The sequence below is a fragment of the Mesoplodon densirostris genome, chromosome 7, assembly GCF_025265405.1.
Source record: "Mesoplodon densirostris isolate mMesDen1 chromosome 7, mMesDen1 primary haplotype, whole genome shotgun sequence".
Taxonomy (NCBI): Eukaryota; Metazoa; Chordata; class Mammalia; order Artiodactyla; family Ziphiidae; genus Mesoplodon; species Mesoplodon densirostris.
This window is the reverse complement of record NC_082667.1, coordinates 101,856,544-101,881,356: the sequence shown is the minus strand read 5'-3', so window position 1 is coordinate 101,881,356 and position 24,813 is coordinate 101,856,544. Positions and strand designations below refer to the sequence as shown.

General features: G+C 42.2%; 1 protein-coding gene across 9 annotated transcripts in view; it reads left to right on the top strand.

Annotated features, from left to right (window-relative positions):
* The window catches only part of EXPH5 (exophilin 5), a 66,955-nt gene that overhangs the window by 10,079 nt on the left and 32,063 nt on the right, over positions 1 to 24,813 (top strand). The window contains exon 2 of one of the 9 annotated variants that reach the window (XM_060105604.1): positions 8,122 to 8,378. The exons of the other annotated variants lie outside the window; for them this stretch is intronic. The gene's annotated coding sequence lies outside the window, so the exon portion shown is untranslated. The remainder of the gene's footprint in view (positions 1 to 8,121; positions 8,379 to 24,813) is intronic. 9 annotated transcript variants of the gene reach the window in all.

The window sequence follows — 24,813 nt, the reverse complement described above, 5'->3', positions numbered from 1 at the left end:
TGGGAGTTTGATATTAGCAGCTGCAAACTATTATATATAGAATGGATAAACAAGCTCCTTCTGTATAGCACAGGCAACTATATTCAATATCCTGTGATAAACCATAATGAAAAAAATATGAAAAAGAATATATATATGTGTGTGTGTATATATATATATATATATATATATATATATATATATATAAAACTGAATCACTTTGCTGTACAGCAGAAATTAACACAACACTGTAAATCTACTGTACTTCAATAAAATACATTTTTTAAAAAGTTACTCTTCATTCCTGCCTCCCTCCAATGCTGGCAACCACCAATCAGCTTTCTGTCTATACGCATCTGCCTAGTCTGACTGTTTCATGTAAATGGAACCTTTCATAGAATACATAACCTTTTGTGTCTGCTTTGCTTAGCATAATGTTTTGAGGTTTATCTACTTTGTAGCATGTGTCTGTACTTCATTGTCTTTTATGACTGAATGATATTGCATTGTATGTACATACCACCATTGGTTTATCCATTCTTCATAAACATTTGGGTTGTTTCCACCTTTTGGCTATTGTGACTAGTGTTGCTATGAACGTTTATCTACAAGGATTTTGAGTACCTGTTCCCAGTTCTTTTGGTTATATACCCAGGAGTGGAATTACTGTGACATTTGGTAATTCTGGGTTTAACTTTCTAGGAATCATTAAAACTGTTTTCATCCACACTCACTTTCTTTTTTTTTTTTTTTTGTGGTATGCGGGCCTCTCACTGTTGTGGCCTCTCCCGTTGCGGAGCACAGGCTCGGGACGCGCAGGCTCAGCGGCCATCGCCCACGGGCCCAGCTGCTCTGCAGCCGGTGGGATCCTCCCGGATCGGGGCACGAACCCGTGTCCCCTGCATCGGCAGGCAGACTCTCAACCACTGCGCCACCAGAGAAGCCCTGTCTTGTATTTTATGTGTGGTCCTCTTCCTTTCTTCCAGATGCCATAAAGTAGATAAGCATGACTTTTGGATCATGCACACTTGAGGGCAGGTCTGAGTTGCTGAATCCCTGTGTTTGCACTTGAGCCTACACTTTGCAGTCCCCTTCAGGATCACCGAAGGCCAAATGAGAACTGTCTGCTGAAAGTTGTCCCCAAAGTAGCTGGTGTTGGGTACTTCACTCCTCAGAGTAGAAAAATCACTGGGGCTTGCTGAGGGGACTGCTAACAGTGGCCTTCCCTGGGGGGGAGTATGTCAGGAGGGTCTGGCCACCCCTCCACTTGGCCTGCTTGCTAGTGCCTCTTCTTCCTCAAGGACATCAGTTTCTTCCCTATTCTCAGCAACCCCCAACCTCACACCCCACCAAACATTCTTAGTTGTGGGTTAGGCTGTAGCACCGGCTCCACCAAAGACAACAGGAAAGGCCAGTAAATTAGGTCATGTCTGTCCACAGCTGTTTAATTGCTTTGCCGCTGCCATCCAGGCAAAACTTTAAAAGGTTTATGAGTAACATATTCCCTCCAGGGTAGCTGTCTCCACCTTCAAAGCCACATGCACCACCCCTCACCTAGCTCTGCCTGGCACCTCGTACACCCAGTTCCCCTGAACTCTGGCTCCAGCTGCTTCCCCAGCTTTTTTCACTTCCTCCATATGTCAGCATGTAACCACTTGTTCCAGGCCTCCCAGATCCTTAAGCAGAGTTCAAGGGGAACAAAATGATACATAAATGTTAATTTTTTTATTATAAACAATCTTCATGTGTCTAAAAGCCAACTAAGTGTTGTAAGTGTCACAGTTTCCAAACAGTGCTGCAAAACAATTACAGTTTTATCATCAAAGTGATTAAAATGTTTTTCTCTTCTTAGCTCATCTGAGCTTCATCTCTGAGGTACTATAGGCCCTCCTAGGTGGCAACCCCTAAAGATGGAAGATTCTACACCTCCAGGGGCCTGGGTCTCTTGGGGAGGTAAGCCAGGTCCTCACTACTCCTTTGGCTTCCTTCCTGGGAGGTAGGTCATCATCAGGAGTTTTTTGGTTTTTTGGTTTTTTTGCGGTACGCGGGCTTCTCACTGCTGTGGCCTCTCCCGTTGCAGAGCACAGGCTCCGGACGCGCAGGCTCAGCGGCCATGGCTCACGGGCCCAGCCGCTCTGCGGCATGCGGGATCTTCCCGGACCAGGGCACGAACCCGTGTCCCCTGCATCGGCAGGCGGACTCTCAACCACTGCGCCACCAGGGAGCCCAGGAGTTTTTTTTATTGTAGGTCAATCAACCATCAAAGTTACGTGTTGGGGGTAGCATTGCAATTTCACCTCTTTCTCTTGGACCTGCCAGATATGACAAGCTTCTCCATTTGCAGCATTAAGGCAACTGTCTTGGGAACCTGTCACTGCCTCAGGACCCTCCTCACATCACCTCACAGCATCAGGGGTCAGAGTCGGGTACCTCTGTGTTCCTCTTGAGAGTGAAAGCCCCATAGGGTAGATTTTTTTTCCAGTATATTGACTCAACAACACTTCTGTTAGGTAACAAACACTCATTTATTCACAGATGAGATCCTACCATGATCTTAGTACCAGAGATACTAAAATGCTCTCCACAATCTCTCAGTGTAGTGAAGGAGATGGATTTGAAAACAGTATATTCACTGTAATGTGGCAGGTGATAAGGTAGTTGCACACAGGGACACAGAGATCATTTAACCCCATGTGTGGTCTCAGGGAAGACTTGCAGGAGGAGATAAGTCACAAAGATGTGAAAGACCCTGGTGGAGTTGCAGCACCATTAGCAGTGGCTAGCACTGGAATACAGAGTGAGAGCCAATGACCTGCAAGAGACGGCTTGGTACAAACTGGGGGTGAGGAGGTGCCATTGAAATCCTTAGCAACAGAGTGACAGTGTCACATGTGCTTCTTAGGTGGATGGCTCTGTATGAAGGGTGAAGCCCAGATTAGAAGACAGATATGTTTAGGGGCCTTGACTAGGGATGAAGAGAAGGGGAAAGATTCAAGAAATATTTGCAGGACTTAGTTAAATTAGCAGGACTTAGTGGCTGATTGGCTGGAGGAGGAGGGGGAAGGAGTGTTCATATGAATTTAGGTTTCTGGCTTTGATGGGTTTTTGGTATTTGACCTACTGTTTACACTGAAACTGGTAGATTCAAGTGGACTCTACACTTTGTGAGACCCAGTTGAGGTAATATATATGAATATTAAAGGACATCAATTCCTCCATCCATCAACTTCTAAACATTTAAAAATTACATTATTGGGGGCCTCCCTGGTGGCGCAGTGGTTGAGAGTCCGCCTGCCGATGCAGGGGACACGGGTTCGTGCCCCGATCCCGGAGGATCCCACATGCCGCGGAGCGGCTGGGCCCGCGAGCCATGGCCGCGGAGCCTGTGTGTCCGGAGCCTGTGCTCCGCAACGGGAGAGGCCACAGCAGTGAGAGGCCCGCGTACAGCAAAAAAAAAAAAAGAAAAAAAAAAAAATTACATTATTGGGTTTCCCTGGTGGCGCAGTGGTTGAGAGTCCGCCTGCCGATGCAGGGGACACGGGTTCGTGCCCCGGTCCGGGAAGATCGCACATGCCGCGGAGTGGCTGGGCCCGTGAGCCATGGCTGCTGAGCCTGCGCGTCCGGAGCCCGTGCTCCGCAGCGGGAGAGGCCCGCATACCGCAAAAAAAAAAAAAATTATGTTATCTCTTGATGAATGTTATCTCTTAGCAGTTAAGTTCGTTTTAGGCCTGACACTGGGATTGGGGGTGAAGGGAGGAGTAAGCAGATCTCAAAGCAGAATTCTGACCAGGGAGATTGAAGCTTGTTCCCCAGCTCCAGGCGGCCTGGTAAAGGACATCTGGGGAGAAGCGGAAAGCAGCCACCTGACAGGAGAGGAGGGGACTGATTGGCCCACAGGAACCGCCTGCAAGAGGAAACTGCAGAGGGTTTCATTTCCTCCCTTTCATCTCTGGACTTCTGTCAGGAGCTTTATCTCTCTCCTATTATAAGCAAAAATAATTAAGACCAACTGATCATTCAAACACCTGTTCCCCCTTCCAAAGAAAAAGCAAGACATTTCATTTCAAGTGGCTGTTTCCCTCTGAAGTGGCAGTGAGCTGCTCTTCAGCAGCACCCTTCTCTTCATTCCGAGCTCAGCAGAAGTGTATTTCACCTTCAGCAAGTGGGGGATGCCCTCTTCTGTGTGCCCTGCCCACCAGCCTAGGGCATTGGGGATCTTGTCCAGAAGCTTGTCCAGAGTCACTGAAGAGAGAGGCAAAGCCATCATTCTACCTTGTGCTACTCAGCACCCATCAGGTAAGATGCTGTGCACCAGGATGAAGCCCCCGGCAAACCACCGGCCCTGGTATTTCAGAATTTGCCTGAATATGTTGAACACATACCTCTAGGTTCAAAGCAGCAAGGCTGAGAATGGTATCTTCAGTAGGAACGATGATAAAGGAAAAAGGTACACCTTTCCAAGTTTAACATGATGGTAGAGTACTTAAATCCCAACATGTTTGGGGATCAAGATTAGTGATATTTTCATCTTTATTAAAATAAGAAATCATTGACAAATATTTTGAGGACCTACTATTTTTTTTATGGGCTATGCAAACTTCTACGGTAAATGCAAAGTGCAGAACCCAAGAAATTTATAATCTATTTGGATGGACAATTGAAAATTTAAATAATATTATAAGGTTACACATGACTAAGTACCTAATGGGTAGTACAGACAGTAGGATTTTGGAATGAGAGTAAGATGGATGGTAGCTGAAGTTATTAGGAAAGACTTCATAAAGAAACTGGCCTTGAAGGGCGGTTGGATGTGGATAAGTGGAAGGTGGGTAAGGGGAGAATGACTTCCAAGTGTGGCTTCTTAACACTTCCATTGAATCAAGTCTATGTAACACACTTATTGAACTTTAATTTCTAGTTAGAATATGTAAATCTTCAATTCAGGAAGGCTATTCATGTCAATATTGGGAACTAAAGTCCTAAGGAAAAGAGCTAGTGTTTATTTATTGTGGGAAAACTGCTAGCTTGCTGGAGCATTCCGTCAACTGAATTGTTTCCCTCATCCTCCCCAGAGATCTATTCACCCTCGGTAACTTCTGCTAAATGTTCACTAATTTTTAGCAATCTTTCACATAGAGAATGAGATTTAGGCTAGCTGTTTGTATTTTTTTCTGCAAATGATAAATAGCAGAGCAGCACAAAATCATTTTGATAAAATAGAAATTCACTGTCTTAAAGGGTTATGTGGCACTTTTCTCCATATCTCAGGCTTTCAGTTGAATCTGCTGAGTCAGGGAGCAGTCACCAGCTGTGTGAGTGATAGGCATGAGGCCGCAAAAAGAAATCTTTGGCTTCCCCTCCAAGCCCTGTTCTTTACATAAGAGCATAGGAGCCTCCAGAAGACTTGCATGATCTTAGTGTTGAAATTTCTGTGTATATTTCTGTGTACCAAAGAATTGAGAGAATTTCAGAGTTTCTGGGATTCTTATTTATAACCCAGTGACCAGGACAGTATTGAAAATATTAATGGATAATGGTTGACCTCCACGAGTAAATTTGGACAATTTTTCTTGATGCAAGGCCAGCAAATATAAACTTCCTATGACCATTTAAAATAAAACAAGAACAAAATGAAGTTCTTCACTCTCCTACTTCGCTTCCTTTGCTCAGATTACTCTCTGCCAATGATGGCCTGCATGCATCCCCCCTCTGTGCACGCATGCACACACACGCATACACAGACGCCCACACAGACACACACACACCCTGTACCTACTTTCCAAACCATTCCACCATTCACTGGGGATAAGCATCACTAGTGAGGAACAATGGTGGATTCAGACTCTGAGCTAACAAGGCTTATCTCCTCGTCTTTAAGACCCATCTTCAGGAATGTTTTCCCAGCCCATAGCCAGAATTAATCTTAAAGCAAGAGTCTTGGTTTTCTTTTCTTTTTTTTTTTTTTTTTTCAACAGGAAAGCCTGTTTTTGTTTTTACTGGAGGCTCTGGTGGCACCTGACAGTTCATAAAATGGCTTCAGAGGTAGGGGGTAGTGGGGAAACAAAAATTAAACTGGGATGGGAAAGAAAAACAACCAGGAGGAGGTAAGAGCTGGCTGTTTCCTTCTCAGCCTCATTTAGGGGAGGGAGTTGGTGCCTCTGAACAATAAGGATGGATCCCTTCCTTTAACCCTTGGTAAGGGAGAGAAAAAAAAGCAAAAGGCTGTTGCTTTGGCCCTCCTGAGTCTCAAGGAAAAAGAGGAAAAGCCGGTGTTTTGATGTCATGAATTGTGGGAAAGGGGGGAGGGAGGTGCTGGGTAGGATACAGGTCAGTTGGAAAAACTGGCAGATACCAGATTGTGGCTCTGGGTGTCCTTTGAGTTGGAATCACTCCAGTATGGTGGTTGGGGGGTCCCCACTGTTGATGGGGGCTGAGGTCTCCGGGGGTGTGGGCTGCCTGGGTCCAGGGGCCTGCTGCCGTCTCTGCTGGACGTAGGGGCAGTTTTGTGGGCACTGGGGCTCAGACCAGGAACAGTCAGTGGGGCCTTGGCTGGGCTTGGTAAGAGTCTCGGTTTTCTATTATGTGATTGATATAGTAAGAAATATATATAGTTTTGGTCTTCATCCCAAGTTCCTGGCACAGAATGTCTAAAGCCCTTAATATATCCTGAGTGGGAGGGGTAAGAGGAGTATCTTTTGTTATTCATTATAAGCCCCTTTCAACCACCTGAGTTAACATTAATGCAGTGACTCTTGGAGGATGGGGCTGGTTGCCAGAGGAACCAATCATGTGATTAGAGGGCTGGAAATTTTAGCCACCCCCTAACTTCACCCCCGCCTTAATCACCAATGGCCGGTTATTTAATTGGTCATGCCTACATAATGAAGCCTCCATAAAAACAATAAACAACAAAGTTCAGAGAGCTTCTGAGTTGGTGAACAAGAATGCCTCTATGTGCCAAGAGGGTGGCATATCCTAAACTTCATGGGGACAGAAGCTCCTGTGCTCAGGACCCTTCTGGATCTTGTCATACGTATCTCTTCATCTGGCTATTTATTTGTATCCTTTAAAATATCCTTTGTAATAAATTGGTAATAGTAAGTAAACTATTTACCTGGGTTCTGTGAGCTGTTCTAATAAGTTGTCAACCCTGAAGAGGGGGTCATGGAAACCCCCAATTTACAGCCAATCAGTCGAAGTCCTAGAAGTCTGGACTTGAGGTTGGTGTCTGAAGTGGAGTTAGTTTTGTGGGACTGAGCCCTTAACCTGTGGGGTCTGCACTAACTCAGAAGTGCTGTGAACAGAGAATCTGTTTTTCTTTTAAAGGTCTATCATGTCCTGTGTTATATCACAGCTATTTTGTATGTATCTTTTCCTACTGTTAGATCTTAAATTTCCTAGTGCTTTCAAGTCATTCTTACAAATTTAACTTCTCAATACAGTTTTTTTTTGTTTTTTTTTTTTACTGTACGCGGGCCTCTCACTGTTGTGGCCTCTCCCGTTGCGGAGCACAGGCTCCGGACGCGCAGGCTCAGAGGCCCAGCCGCTCCACGGCATGTGGGATCTTCCCGGACCGGGGCACGAACCCGTGTCCCCTGCACCGGCAGGCGGACTCTCAACCACTGTGCCACCAGGGAAGCCCTCATTATAGTTTAATTGAATCTTTTGTTTTTTTTCACTCAAAGAACATTTTTCAAACCTTTAGCTGTGTCGGCCCTGAGTTAATCATGGGACCAAAAACTGTTTAAGGAAGGGCATTGCAAACCAAAGAGAAACTTGGAAAAAGGCCCAGAGAGCATGCAAAGAGTTTGCAATGGTTGGTACATAGGGTTTAAATGAGAGGGTAGTGGGAAACAAGTCCAGACAGGTAAGTGTGGGGTCTGGTCATGAAGTTTTACAGATGAGGAAAATGAGACACATAGATGTTATTTGATCAGCCACAGTAATAAAGGGATTAGAACCCATCTGATTGTCCCCACCATCTAGGCCCAGCAACTTTACATAAGCTCAGACAGTGATGTTATGCAACCATGCCAGTCTGAGGCAACTGGGTGGGAAAAGATGAAGATAATGCAGAGAGCATCTGTGACAATCGTGTCTGTGTGGTCGGGCCACATGACGCCTCTCTTTGTACTTCCACAGAGGCAAGAGCAATAGGAGGCAAACAACCAAGAAAACTAGGTGCTCTGAAGACAACATCTAGCACTGCTCTGTGGCAAGTCGTAGTGGCCAACCTGAGCCCCCACTTAATAACCCACAGACTGGTCTGTGAGCTACACTGTGAAGCAAATACCAAGAACTGCCAGCTCTGCCATTCTTTTGGCCTTTGCCTTGAGATTCAAAAAACTAATATTTTCAGTGACACCTGAGTTACAATAATAAGCAAAGGTGTTGAGCAGGTAAGTCATTAAAAAAATGACACATAGCCTATAAACATATGAAATAATGTTCAACCTATCCAGTAATAAAAGAAAAATTTTAATGAAAAAATTATTTTTTTCTTATTAGATATCAGATTATCAAGATTAATAATAACAATAATAACTACTGTTGGCAAGGATATGGGAAAATTGGCACACATGTAGAATCTGCTGGTTGGTGAAAAATTTGATGTAAGCTTTCCACAGAGCAATTTGTCAATGTATTTCATCAGTCATTAAAACATGGTCATTCTTTCTGGCAATTCTACTTCAAGGAAATTTATCCTAAGAAACTAATTAGAGACGTGCACAATGCTAGGCTGGAACTATGTTCATTTCAACATTATGGCTGTGAAAAATTAGAAATGACTCATGTATCTAATGTTAGGGGAGTAGGTACATATCCTATGGCACAAAGACACAATGGTAAAAGGAAATTGATGTAGTGCAGCATTCTTAGTATAATGCTAAGTGGGAAATGTTGGCTGCAAAACAGTATTTATAGTATAAAAACATTTTGAAAAATGTATATATGTATAACTGGCATGTTGAGAAATCAGGACTCATCAGAAGGCACCTTTAGTTTTGCCTTTAAATGCCACTGGATAAAAACATGGGCTGTCCCATGACTTTTCTGCTCACTCTCAGGTAGTAAACATCCTTTGGTCACTTGAAGACACAAAACCACTGTCTCAATTCAATACAATAATTAGAGTGTCCAGTCCCTGGTTAATTCCAGTGTCATTCAGAGCAGCAGCCATTTCCCCTCACACGGCCACAGCTTGCGGCAGTGAGAAGCCTGTAACAGTGAGGAGGGGTTTGATCCTACCTTTTCCCCGTCAGCCTCTACTCTCCATCCCCTCGAAGGTGGTTCTTGACCATTCCAGAGTTGAAGTGGAGGATGGAGGGGAAGAGAGGTACATGTTTGGGTGGGGGTGGGGGGTGTATGTTAGGAAGCTCTTTCTTTTTTTTTTTTTTTTTTTTTTGGTACGCGGGCCTCTCACTGTGGTGGCCTCTCCCGTTGCCGAGAGCACAGGCTCCGGACGCGCAGACCCAGCGGCCATGGCTCACGGGCCCAGCCGCTCTGCGGCATGTGGGATCTTCCCAGACCGGGGCACGAACCCGTGTCCCCCGCATCGGCAGGCGGACTCTCAACCACTGCGCCACCAAGGAAGCCCAGGAAGCTCTTTCTTGACTGGGGTGGCTGTAAGGTGGCTTCACGGTCTCTGAGGCCAGGCAGATGTTTAAATTTGCCTCTTGTGTGCTCAGGTGGGGTTTTCAGGCTCTGTTTTGCAGCTCTCTTGATACCATGATGTGCCCTCCCCTGCTCTCTGCCAGCCCCTCCATGTCCCTAGGAATCTTGTGATTCACTCACAGCCTTTCTATTACGGTTTCTTCGCCTCTTGAGCCAGCTATCGTGGACATGAACTAAGAGAACCTCACCCCCCCTCAGCCTCTCCTGTGGCCCATGTCTTGTCCATGGGAAATGTGTAGAACTGTTCATGCATGAGAAACTCTGGAAGTGAGGACTGACTGCCAGCTGAGCAACCTCCCCTCAGTCTCTCCTTACTTCCCTCACTCTAGGCCGGCTGGCCCCAGTTTCTCAAACTTACGCTTCTTAGGCAGGAGTTAGACACCAGTTGTCCTTTCCACAAAACTCTAAAGGACATATATTAAGCTCTTTCAGTGGTACTGTTGAAGCCCCTCTGTAAAAAAAGACTCTCTGTGTGTCTGCTCTTCTGAACCAATGTGGGTAAGGGGACTTGTTACCCTACCATGAGATCCACCCTCTTAACAGATTTTTCAGTGCACAGGACAGTATTGTTATCTACAGGCACAGTGTTGTACAGCAGATCTCTAGAATTTATTCATTCATGAATAAATGAAATTTTATATCTGTTAATTAACAACTCCTCATTTCCCCCTCCCCCAACCTCTGGCAACCATCAATATATTCTTTGCTTTTATGAGTTTGACTATTTTAGAAACCTCATATAAGTGGAATCATGTGTTATTTGTCCTTCTGTGATTGGCTTATTTCATTTGTCATAATGTCCTCAAGGTTCATCCATGTTGCATATTGCAGGATTTCCTTCTTGTTTACAGCTGAGTAATATTCTATTATATGTATATACCACATTTTCTTTTACCAGTTCATCTATTGATGGGCATTTAGATTGTTTCTACATCTTGGCCATTATTCATAATGGTGCAGTGAACAAGGGAATGCTAATATCTTTTCTAGACTCTGATTTCAATTACTTAGGATAAATACCCAGAAGTGGGATTGCTATATCATATGGTAATTCTATTTTTAATTTTTTGAGGAACCTCCATGCTGTTTTCCATAATAACTGCACCATTTTGGATTCCCATCAACAGTGCACAAGGGTTCCAATTTCTCAACATCCTTGCCAACACTTGTTGGCAGATACAGAGAATTATTATTATTATTATTACTACTACAATGGCCATCCTAACAGGTGTGAGGTGATATCTCATTGTGGTTTTAATTTGTGGTTTTAATTTGCATTTGCCTGATGATTGTTGACATTGAGCATCTTTTTATATATCTGTAGGTCATTTGTATGCCTTCTTTGGAGAAATGTCTATTCAAGTCCTTAGCCCATCTTTTTTTTTTTTTTTTTTTTTTTTTTATACACGGGCCTCTCACTGCTGTGGCCTCTCCCGTTGCAGAGCACAGGCTCCGGACGTGCAGGCTCACCGGCCATGGCTCACGGGCCCAGCTGCTCCGCGGCATGTGGGATCTTCCCGGACCAGGGCACAAACCCATGTCCCCTGCATCGGCAGGCAGACTCTCAACCACTGCGCCACCAGGGAAGCCCTCCTTAGCCCATCTTTAAATTAGGTTATTAGGTTTTTTGCTATTGAGTTGTAGGAGTTCCTCGTATATCTTAGAAATTAACTCTTTATCAGAAATATAGTTTGCACATATTTTCTCCTATTCCATAGTTTGCTTTTACACCATACTGGTTGTTTCCTTTGCTGTGCAGAAGCTTTTTAGTTTGATATAGTCCCTCTTGTCTACTTTTGCTTTTGTTGCCTATGCTTTTGATGTCATATCCATGAAATCACATCACATGTCCTGATGTCAAAATATATTACAAAGCTACAGTAACTAAAACAGTATGATACTGGTGTAAAGATAGATATATAGACCAATGGAACAGAACAGAGAGCCAAGAAATAAATCCATACATATATGTCAACTGATCTTTTTTAAAAAATATTTATTTATGTATTTATTTTGGCTGCACTGGGCTCCAAGTTGTGGCACGTGGACTCCTTAGTTGCAGCATGTATGCAGCATTTAGTTCCCCAACCAGGGATTGAACCTGGGCCCCCTGCACTGGGAGCATTGAGTCTTATGCACTGGACCACCAGGGAAGTCCCAATGTCAACTGATCTTTGACAAGGGGTGCCAAGAATACACGAAGTACAAAGGATAATCTGTTCAACAAATGATGTTGGGAAAACTGTATATCCACATACAAAAGAATGATATTGGACCTTTGCCTTACTGCATACACAAATATCAACTCAAAAGGCTTACACATAAGACTGGAAACTGTAAAAGTAGCAGAAAACATAGGATAAAGTCTTTGACTTTCTTTTTTTTTTTTTGGTTTGTTTTTATAAATCCTACCAAGCAAATTCTCCTTACTGGTCTTCTCACAATTCAGTTGAGTATGTGGAATCACTTGCTTTCATGCCTCAGCTAAAACTGAGACAGGCTGGGTCTCAGTGTAACATCCTGTTACCCCTGCTTTAAAATGGTCTGTGGACATAGGCACACACAGCAGTATCTCTGGTTGTGGGGATTATGAGTGACTTTTTTTTTCAAGCTTTTCTGCAATTTTCAAGTCTTCTGTACTGAGTGTAACTTCACTTTAGTAATTAGGAAAAAAATGAACTTAAAAATTGTACAATAGCAAATCAAAGTCAGTTTTGTTGACATTAGAAATTTCCTGTCCCAACCCTGAAGAATTCCCTTGTAAAAATATTTCTACATGTAGCTATGGCTGGCTGTTTTCATTATGCCCTTTCAGATGACACGGAACATGCTCTAGTTTACCTCAAGTGATGGGTGGCACTCTATTTTAAGTCTTCAGTGGGGAATTAAAGAAACAACAGCCTCAGCTTGCACAACCAGTCCTTGGGAATGGGAACAGTGATCACAACATAGCAACATTCTGGTGCCAATCAACCAGGCTGGTAATCTACCAGACTTGTGGCTCAACTACTTTGCTCTGCTTTTCACTGTTCACTTCCATGGCCATGGTTGATTTTCTTCTTGCAACTTTCCTTTCTGCTTCAGGGCTTCTGCCTATTCCAGACTCTGTTGCCTTATGGCTTCTACTTCTGGTACTGCTTAATGCCTTCTCAATGTGTCTCTCAGCCATTGTGTCACTTTAGTGTATCTTACTTGTCATAATGATTTCAAGACATGTCAAGAGGAAGGATATGATTAAGTTGTTAATCACTCTCCAAAATAGAGCACATCAGTTAGGCAGCATTCTTTTTTTTTTTTTGAATATTATTTTATTGTTTGAATTTTATTTTATTTTTTTATACAGCAGGTTCTTATTAGTTATCCATTTTATACATATTAGTGTATATATGTCAATCCCAATCTCCCAATTCATCCCACCACCACCATCCCCACCCCCCCTTGGTGTCCATGCATTTGTTCTCTACATCTGTGTCTCTATTTCTGCCTTGCAAACCAGTTCATCTGTACCATTTTTCTAGATTCTACATATATGCGTTAATATACGATATTTGTTTTTCTCTTTCTGACTTACTTCACTCTGTATGACAGACTCTAAGTCCATCTACATCTCCACAAATGACCCAATTTCGTTCCGTTTTATGGCTGAGTAATATTCCATTGTATATATGTACCACATCTTCTTTACCCATTCATCTGTCAATGGCATTTAGGTTGCTTCCATGACCTGGCTATTAAAAATAGTGCTGCAATGAACATTGGGGTGTATGTGTCTTTTTGAATTATGGTTTTCTCTGGGTATATGTCCAGTAGTGGGATTGCTGGGTCATATGGTAATCCTACTTTTAGTTTTTTAAGGAACCTCCATACTGTTCTCCATGGTGGCTGTATCAATTTACATTCCCACCCACCAACAGTGCAAGAGGGTTCCCTTTTCTCCATAACCTCTCCAGCATTTGTTGTTTGTAGATTTTCTGATGATGTCCATTCTAACCGGTGTGAGGTGATACCTCATTGTAGTTTTGGTTTACATTTCTCTAATAATTAGTGATGTTGAGTAGGCAGCATTCTTGCTCATGTTTAGCTTTTGGGTCAATCATAAATCCCTAGTTCAGTTGATTAGGGTCAGGAATGTGAAAAATTTTGGATCACATAACCCAAAGCATAGCAACTACCCATGACTATTTTGCTAGTAGAATATACTCCCAACACATCATGGACTGCCCGTATGCTAGAAGAGCGGTCCATGTCTTTCAGACAGACCTACCACCATGTTTAATTCATTACCTCTATGGTTTAAGTGAGTCCTATTTTTGGATATCAGTAAAGGGGCCAGAATTTACAAAACAAAACAAGATGGAGAGAATCAGATATCCAGATTTATTTTTCTATGCTATACATTACTTCATCACATTCTACCTGAAAGAAAACAAACATTTTTGCAAACAAATCCAAAGTGATTCAAAACCAAATAATGACTTTTAAAATTTAATGTCATTGTTAATAAAGAATAGACCACACCCATCTACAATACCAAGTAAACAGTTCTTTTCATTTCCACTTTTCTTCTGTAAAATACACCTGGCATTACTACTTCATTACAACTGACATTTCTTCTCATTTTTGAGAAATGGTTGATTGTTTACAGATTGAGTACAATTCCGTACCTCTTCTTGATGCACTGAGACATATTCATGTAAAGTACATAATAGCCTCTGATGTTACATTATCATTTTTATTGTGTAACAAAGCTTCATTTAGGACTTTTTTCCAAAGAGCCATTGAGATTTTATGATAAAGCATTTAATACATTATAAAGAATGATCACAATTTTTTTGTTATTGAGAAAGAAAAATTTAGATACTAGAATCTGAAAGTTAAAATGATAGTAAGTAATAATGCATGACAACAGTATTGCTAGTAAGATATCTTTTATATGTGTTAAGTTTCCATAAGTAAGTTACATAATTTAGAGTAAAGACAAGCATTTGTACTGTTGGCATTACTTCATTTCACCCCAGGTACTGATTTTGTTATAGAATTATTCTAGGAGTGCTTAAGAGTATGTTTGGGTAAATAAATGTAACTACATCTAGAGACAAAACTTAATAAGCTCTTCTGGATGAGATAATACCATATGAAAACAGTTTGGAATAACTGATCAGAAGAGTAATAATTATCATTAATACCATTTAGCAGAGGGATTCAAGGGGAAATGTTCAAAGCAAGCCCTTTGGGATGTGATTCTGCAGTAATTTCTGATGAGGTGGAATGTTGGCTTGTCAGGTCAGTAGATGGCAAGAAGCCCTTTAAAAAAAACCCAAGCTGATCATTGTGAGGCAAGTTTGCTAGAGAGCACTTGGAAAAGCAGCAGCCCTTTGGATAAGGATTACTTCAAGGGTTAACTCTTTTTGAAAATGTATTGCAAATTGTAATCCAAACCAATGAGCTTTAACTGATGTCCACGTCAAACTTTCTTTGAATAGTGAAGTGGGTAATGGTTTGCAAGCCATGGACTTTCTGAACCTCTATCCCTGATGGGAACCCAGAGGCAGTACATTCATGGTGGTGGCATTTAGGAAACCTCAAACATTTTCTCAGCGTTCTGTGTCCCAAAGCAAAGACTAAATAGCCATTTGAGAACTATCTTTCTTTCCCCCTCGGCTTACATATTTGGTCAGTGTGTAGGTAGGGGTGTGGCAGAGGGAGTCTCATATTACAACATTAAGCTCCTTAAAGTTAAAGCTACTTCCAAAATGTTGGATTTGAGTTGATTTTCTAACATCTTTAAGTTTTCATGACACAGAGAATGAATTAGTTAAGTACGATAATTGTGGGTATTGAGACAGTGAAGGCAATATAGTCTTGTGACATTTCTGCCTGGACCTGGAATGAAACTATGGGGACATCACTTTCTTTCAACCTTGTGGAATTGCCTAGGCTCCTCTGAGAACGTTTCTCTTTCTGTATTTTTTTCCTGTCAGGACACGTTATAAGAATTAACATTAAATTGCCTGAATATGCGGAAAAAAAACCCCAAACACGCTCTGCATTCTTATTCATGAAAATGAAAGAAGGATGCACCAGATGTGCGTGAGAACAGTTGTCTTGCTACCTAACTCTATATAACTAACAGTGTAGAGAGTGTGGTCAGAATTTTGCATGTAGTTGTCTTTGAGAAGAAGCCATGAATAATAAATAAATCCAAGATGTTGAGGTAATATACTTTATCTATTGATCAAAACTTATTGGTTCGGGCCTCCCTGGTGGCGCAGTGGTTGAGAGTCCGCCTGCCGATGCAGGGGATACGGGTTCGTGCCCCGGTCTGGGAGGATCCCATATGCCGCGGAGCGGCTGGGCCCGTGAGCCATGGCCGCTGGGCCTGCGCGTCCGGAGCCTGTGCTCCGCAACGGGAGAGGCCACAACAGTGAGAGGCCCACATAACGCAAAAAGGAAAAAAAAAAAAAAAAAAAAAAAACTTATTGGTTCTAACCTGCCTTGCAGTTGTCCTAGTAATATAACAGCCTTACAAGAAGCATTCATATCCAATTCTGTAGCTCTGAGCAGCTTCCCTACACTTGTAAAACCCTAGCATTCAACTTGAATTAACTAACCCTTGCCTTACATGTTTCAGTGGAAGATGTCTAAGCATCTGTGTAACGAGAATAAGTGAGAAGCAAAGGCTAAAATCTCTAGTTTTTAATTTTCTTGTATTCCTTTGTTGGGTTATTCAACAAATATTTAGTCACTGTTTGCTATGTGTTCAGAATGTCTGGCACTCTGCTTAAGGAGCTGGCAATCCAGTGATGAGACACCCAGTGTGAAAAAAAGTTCAGAGACAAGTGAGCATTAAATAATTCAGGCTCTGGAAAACAATCTGGAAATAACTGTACTCACTCAACACATGTTATCATGCTGGGTAGTGGGATCTGAGGCTAGGAAGAAGCCTAACTCTTTCACTTACCACTGTATAACCACAGGCAAGATTTTTCACACTTCATGGTTTCAACTCCTTTTACTGTAAAATGAGTATAATAATACCTACCTCGCTGGGCACCCATAGTGATTAAATGAGATAATGCATGTGGAAGCACCTATCACAGTGGCTGTCACACAGCATATGCTTAACATTTAATTCCAGGTGCACGTCCCTCTGCAGGGAGTGATGTGCTGTGCGAGGGTGCAAGGTTCCCATAACATTCAGCAGCATCATGAAGGTACTAGATACAACATGAAATATTGTCTTCATCTTCCGTAAAGTTATTGTCGGTTTGATAATAAATCCTCTTCTAGTTGTTTTATTTTAATCATGTGATGGATCCAGAGTGAAGAAGCAGAAAGAAAGAGTGAAGGGGGTGAAAGGGCAATTGACACATGAGTACAATATGAATAATTGGGACTTTTCAGGCTGAAATACAGAGGCCCAAGGGAGACAGAGTTGGAATCTTATGAACTCTCAGACAGAGCTAAATATGGATTTGTTCACCGTGTCCTGAAATATTAGGGTATACCCCTTGAAATATTAGCAAAAGCAATCTTAGCATGATAAAATGAAGGAAAGCACCCTTGAGAACATCTAGTTCAAATCCTTCATATTATAGATGAAGAAATTCTGGTCCATAGACAAGAGTTTCCCAAATTCTTACTCAATTGTTCATCAAGGGCTTACTGATCCCCTACTCTATATCAGACATCATTCCAGAAGACAGGGCAGGCAAGGTCTTTGCTCTTATGGATTATATTTTAATCAATAAAAAAGTAAATAAATGAAGAAGATGATTTCATGTGATGATAAATGAGATGAAGAAAAGTAAACCAATTAGTTTGATAGAAAGTGACTGTAGTTTTGGAGGGTCATGGAAGACCTCTCTAAGGATGTGACATTTTAGCTAAGGCCTAAATGATACAAAGGAATGGCCGTGAGACAAATAGAGAAGAGCATTCCAGGTGGAGAAAACAGCAAGTGCAAAGCCCAGTGGAACCAGATTGGCTTGCTGGAGGAACAGAAAGAAGGCCAAGTGCTGAGTGGTGGGGAGAGGAGTATGAGAAAAGTGACAGAAAAGGCAGAGAGCCAGATTCTGTACAGACTTGAAGACCAATGGAGTTTGGACTTCTAAGCATGATTGGAAGCTCCTGGAGAGATTTAAGCAGGGGAGTGGAATGCATAATGTAACTAACTTTTTAAAAATGTCACTCTGGCTGCTGTGCGGAGCCTGGATGGAAGGGAGGTCAGAGTGGAAGCAGGCAGAGAAGTAGGGAGTTCCAGTGTCTGTCCAGGTGAGAGATGGTGGTGGCTTGGGCCACGGAGGTGGCCATGGAAGTACTGCTACTTGCTAGACTACAAATTCCAGGAAGGCTTGGAGCTGTCTCTTTTGTGCACTTTTATATTCCAAGCTTCCAGAACAGTGCCTGGAACGTAATACCTACTCAAAAAATATTAGTTGAATAAATGAGTGAATAGTTACTTTCTGAAGTTAGACTTGAATCAAGTTTAAGATAAGTAAAAGTGTAAGTTCTTCTCAGTTCATGTATGTTTGCCTTAATAGAGTTTAAAACAGTAAATGTTCTTTAGACCTTCTACTAAAATCGGTGCAATATTCTTAGCAAATCATGGCCCAAACCCTGGCATTAGCCAATGCATTCAGTGCAGCGTGAGGACCAGTCCAGTGACGTCAATAAGTCTTACCCAGCGCCCCCCCAACCCCCAGCCCCCCACCGTTGTCTTGAGCATGGCATTTAGGCTGTGTTTGTGGAATCTGCAATGCAAGGTTTGGTTTTCTCACAATCCTGCTATTAATTTAAGTGCAACTTGGAGATCCAAGAGGGGTAGGTGGCCCGTGATAAATAATTGATGCTTTTGAGTTACTCTACAGGAAAAGGAAAAGCCTAAGGGTAATTCTCTTTACTGCCTGCCATCTACCTCTGTTGAGGAAAGTGATACACAAGTTCCATTCCCCACTCTCTGTCCGTCCACCCCTTTACTGCCTGTTCTGTCATTTTGCAGATCACACTCACTTAGCATTTCATTTGTGCCAGAACAGGTATATGGGCCTTACATGTATTAACTCACTTAATCCTCACAAAAACCCCATGAGGTATTGTTATTACCCTTATCCCTACTTTACAGATGAGAAAACAGAGACACAGAGAGGTTTAAATCACACAGTTAATAAAGATCAGGGACAGCATTCAAACCAGTCAGTCTGACATTAATTTACCCTCTCAGTATTTTAATTTCCTCATTGGTAGAGTGAAATTAAAGTATCTACCTCACAGAGTTCTTATAAAGATTAAATTAATTAATATAAGTAATCATGCCTGGTCTAGAATTAGCATCATATAAATCTTAGTTATGACTAGCTTTCCAGTATTATTCCTATGGAGAAATTACGTTTCACATACATGATTTTTTGTGTGTGCAGGGTCACCTCTCTCACTTATGTCAAATACTGACTGAGTTGCTTCACAGCGATGAATGTTGAACTCATTCATTACCCCAGAAGTTGAGCAAATATGTATTGATTGATCCTGGGTCAGAGACCGTGCTAGGCCCTGGGGCACCAAGAGAAATGAGACAATACCTGTCCTCAAGGAGCTGACAGAGAGTGAAACCAACAGGAACATGACAAGCAATTCAATACAGTTTGGCAAATATAGAGGTGACAATGGATGTTTTCCCAGGTGGTTTGGGTAAAAGGTATAAATAGATTAAGAAAGAAATAAGACAAACCTAAGAAGATAGAAAGCCCTGAGGCCAGATGAGGGGCTGGCACTTAAACTCTTAGTTTGGCCTTGGTGTGTACAGCTCGTCTTTTCTATGGCACCTTCCTTAGAGTGATTCATCAGTAAGAAATGACTTGCTGTGATCTGAACCAGTACAGGAAGTATACATCCTTCATGTTACTTAGATTATTTTTTCCTTTTGTTGTGATTTGTGTCACATGAGAATAAGCATTCAAGAAGATTACACAGGTCAATTTCTTTTTTTATATATTTATTTTTGGCTGTGTTGGGTCTTCGTTTCTGTGCGAGGGCTTTCTCTACTTGTGGCAAGTGGGGGCCACTCTTCATCGCCGGTGTGTGGGCCTCTCACTGTTGCGGCCTTTCTTGTTGAGGAGCACAGGCTCCAGACGCACAGGCTCAGTAGTTGCGGCCCACGGGCTTAGTTGCTCCGCGGCATGTGGGATCTTCCCGGACCAGGGCTTGAACCTGTGTCCCCTGCATTGGCAGGCAGATTCTCAAAGGCTGCACCACCAGGGAAGCCCAGGTCAATTTTTTAAATATAGAAAAGGTTGTCTTTTATTTTAGGTTGGTTCAGTCACAGCCATTCGGGCAGATTAAATGGGCTTTATTATCTAGCTTGGCTTGAATGCTGGTGCCACTATCTCCTTCCACTCTTTGTTTTTGTTGTCTCCTGCTTGCATCACTTTTCCTTATCTGAGCTTCCCTTCCTCTAGACTTCCTTCTATGATTTCACTTTACTATGATCAAACGAACACATTTTTTCAATACACCTGCTTGCTTTTTTCTAATCTCTGCCCTTTCTGAGTCTTGGCTATGGGCTGAGCCAAAAAATAGCCTCTGATATCAGGGGCCATGGCTGTCAAAAAACAATCTTTTCAGAAGAGCAAACAGGGAGAGGAGAGGCCAGGCCCTGGATTGTAAGGCTGCTGCTACAACCACTGAACAAGGGCTCTTGCATTCTTTACTTTGCCTCTTCCTGGCTGAGAACTCACAGTAGTTGTCCTAAAGCTTTCCCTAGAGCATGAGTGATAAGAAATCTGGACCTGGAAGTATCTATCACCTTTCTGGAGCAGGAAAACCAAAGGGCAACACTTTCCCAAGATGGTGAGTTTCCTTGGGGTTTCAGGGTTTGAAAGGTCCTTGCTTGGACAGACTGATCCTGTGTCTGCTATGACACTAACTCAGTGTTTACTCTCTGACTTGGACACAGTTCCCACCCTGTGCACTCATTTGTGCTTTTCTGTGTGTTGTGGTTGCTAGGCAGTATAAAACAAGAATGTATTTAAATTCCTGTGTGGGAAGAAAACTTTAATGCTGCTTTGATCTCCTACAATTCAAATGACAAATCCACTTTTACAGGATTCAGTGTAATTGAACAATTCATTCTGGGATTTACTGATGACTGAACCTGTGAGACTAGGATAGGGTGGGGGATTTGGGGAATATTTGGCAAGAGGTCCTTGAAGGCAAGACTAGATGGTTGATAGAGATCAGGATGCTTAGCTGCCTGGAAGGCAGAATAAGGTGTAATAAGATGAGTCATGTACCGGAAGGTCAGCTAAGCAAACTGGTAAGTGTACAGAAACCAAGGAAATAAGAAAAGTGGAGAAAAAAATGTGAATTGGGATGAAAGGGAGGTGAGAACAGCCAAAAGAGGAATTGATGCCCTTGGCAAGAGGAGATGATAAGGGAACAATTTTGAGAAATTTGAGATTTTTCTGACAAGAAAATGGAAGCTGTAATTCTTATTTTCTGGTCTGGGGAATTTGTTTGCTTTCAACATTTGTCTGACTGTTCTCAATCACATTTGAATACTCATTGTCACCTTTTTAATTGGGAAAAATCACTTTGAGCTTATATCAATTGCATTGTTTATTAATGGGGTTAATAGTACCCAGAGACAGTGAGATAGGTCATGAGGCCATGGACTTTCGAATGAGGCATGAGTTCCCATTCCAGTTCTCCAGCTCCAGCCTGCTGGCCTCTGTAAATGAGGACAGCAATACCTGTGCAACATTGTGAGGATTATGACTGCAGAATCCTGGGAGAGGGTGGGTGCTCAATATATAGCATCTTCCCTTATTATTTGTTATTGCTATTATTTCACCTGAAGACGGGGAGACTGACTTGATTATGCTTTAAACCCCTTTTCAGTTTTTATAAGATTTCTCAATGATTTAATTCTGATGTGAGAATGATGAGTCTTTTGACCATACATTTTGTTTATTTATTTATTTTTGGCTGTGTTGGGTCTTCGTTGCTGCAGGTGGGCTTTATCTCTAGTTGCAGCGAGCAGGGCTACTCTTCGTTGTGGTGCACAGGCTTCTCATTGCAGTGGCTTCTTTTGTTGCTGAGCATGGGCTCTAGGTGCACGGGCTTCAGTAGTTGTGGCATTCAGGCTCAGTAGCTCTGGCTCTCAGGCTCTAGAGTGCAGGCTCAGTAGTTGTGGCACACAGGCTTAGTTGCTCCGCAGCATGTGGGATCTTCCCAGACCAGGGATCGAACCCATGTCCCCTGCATTGACAGGTGGATTCTTTAACCACTGCACCACCAGGGAAGTCCTGACCATACATTTTGGTCAGGACTTCTCATCATTTACTGAGAAGATTTACTGAGAAGATATCTTCCAGATAATCTCATCTGTGTCCATTTTTTAAAATTGTGCATAACAAACCATCCCAAAGCCTAAAGGCTTAAAATGACTTCAATGTATTAGCTCACAATTCTAAGGGACAGCCGTTTGTTCTGGGCTCAGCTGGGTGGTTCTCCTAGTTTTGCCTGGGATCACTCATTTGGCTCCAGTCGTCTGGCAGCTGGATGGCATCTGGATGGTCTAAGAAAGCTTCACTCACATCTCTGGCAATTGGTGATAGCACTCTGCTGGGTCCTCCTCTGCACATGAACACATCCTCCAGGAGGCTAGACCTGGCTTCTTCAGACCAGAGAATCAAGATTCTGAGAGGCAGAGGGCAGAAGCTGCAAGGCTTCTTGAGGCCTAGGCTCAGAAGCCTCAGAATTTCACTTTATCATTTTCAATTGGTCTAAGCAAGCACAAGGCCAGCCCAGATTCAAGGAGGCAGAGGAGGAACAAAGTCACTCCATGAAGGAGTATACCTTCTGCCATGAAAGGAACCATGGACGCCTGCTTTGTAAACAACCTACCATGTCTTTAACTCTCTTTCACAGGTGACAAAAACAAAGCCAAGGGAGTTAAATATTTGGCCAAGATCACCAGCTAGAACCTGACCCTCATTCAGTGCTCTTTCTACTATTTGATGGCAGCTCAAGAACAGGCCAGAGTTTGGTTCTCAGGGAGCAGACAAGTGGGGCCAAAGACTAGAAGTTAAAGAGACGACTGTGTATCATTTACTGAGTGCATTCTCAGTGGTTAGTACATAATTAGTCATCAAAATAGAGATGAGGACAGAGACCTGCTCAGAAAAAGGTGGACAAAGAAAAGTGAGTAGCAAAGGTCGGCAAGGGCACAGTGGGGGAGTACAAGGAAGATGGGGAGATGGGTTCATTACTCAAGGATGGAAAACAAAGGAAAAGAAATTTAACATAGAAGGAGGAACCTCAGAGGACAGACTCATTCAGCAGGTGCTAGAATGGAAAAAGACAGCACACGGCAGACTGAGATTCCTGTGAATGAAGAAAGAGCATTTTGACTTGGAGCAGAGGGCTGGGACTACGGCCCAGCAAGAAAAGACCTGATTTAGTTTAGTCAAGTTAATCAGCCTAGGGATAGAACAAATTACATGTATAGACAGCAGTCCCTTGTGATATGTTGAGTCAAGCTGCACTAATGAAGCAAATAATCTGTGTACTGGTGATTTGTCTATATGTATGTTGTATGTCCTTTGTAACCTTGAGGTTATTCTCTTGGGTATAAAGTGGACTGTGTGCTCTAAATGACTGGCTGAATATATAACAAACCAAAATAGATGAGGAAGAGCCCCGTACAGGCTGGCCATGAACTTGGTTCAACTCCATTTGCAAGCAACTGTTATCTCTCTCAGACTAAGGCTAGCTGAAACTTAAAATATTGTCTTTTTAAGTTTCACACATCAAGTTACCCCTGCTTTATGTTCAGGTTTTTTTTTTCTATTTTGCTAATGTTGAGCTTATTTGATGTGTTTTTTTAAGTAAATAAATGAGTTTTAACCACTGGTTTTACAATTGGTGTGCTCCTTTTAGTACAAGAAGCTCAGTCAACCATTACAAGTATACAGGCTGTATTTTATAGTGCACAGGGCTTATGGGTATATAAAGCTTAAGGCGGTAAATTACTGATGCCTAGAGTAATACCTAGAGTAGACTTTTATGTCATTCATAGTTTCCCTTCCTGGGTTATCCTTACTTCAAGGGCCAGAACTATTTATGTTTACTTATTTAGTAATATGTAAACACAATGCTATTTTTTACTACCTTACCCTTGAATTTTCTCACTCTTGGCTGTACATGTTCACCCACTTCCCTGACAACCTTGGAATACTTCTGCTTTAAAAGCCACTGGATTTCTTCAAAATCTTGCCCTTTCATGTATCTACATATAACCACTATATGGTTTTTTTTTTTTTTTTTTTTGCGGTACGCGGGCCTCTCACTGCTGTGGCCTCTCCCGTTGCGGAGCACGGGCTCCGGACGCGCAGCCCCAGCGGCCATGGCTCACGGGCCCAGCTGCTCCGCAGCATGTGGGATCCTCCCGGACAGGGGCACGAACCCGTGTCCCCCGCATCGGCAGGCGGACTCTCAACCACTGCACCACCAGGGAAGCCCCACTATATGGTTTTATATATAGTGACAGTAGTTAATAACACTGTATTGAATATTTCAAAGTTGCTAAGAGAGTAGAGATCTTAAAAGTCCTCATCACAAGAAAAAAAGTTTGTAACTATGTGTGGTGACGGATGTTAACTAGACTTTTTGTGGTGATCATTTCACAGTATATACAAATATTGAATCATTATGTTGTACCCCTGAAACTAATGTTGTAAAATTAAAAAAAGTTTTTAAAATTAAATAATAATGTCAATTATACCGCAATAAATTGAGGTATAAGACATTTCATTTCTCATTGTCTTCAGGAGACAAATATTAGCATAAACTACAGATTAATTTTGTTTTAATCTACTCTACTCAGAATGAGGTTTATATGGCTCAACATTCAAATTTTAATCAGAATAGAAGAAACCTGGGGGAAATAACTAAAGCAAATAAGAAAAATAGTTCATATTTTTATTAAACATGCCACATTCCAATGAAAAACTCTGAGGCATTGATTTATAAATTTATCAACTGTACAATTGCCAAAATACAACATATAATTAGTAAACGGACATATGGGAAAGTGTTCAAACTTCACTTATCAAAGAAATGTAGCATTTTTTTAAAGAAAACAAAAATTCTTAAAAAATA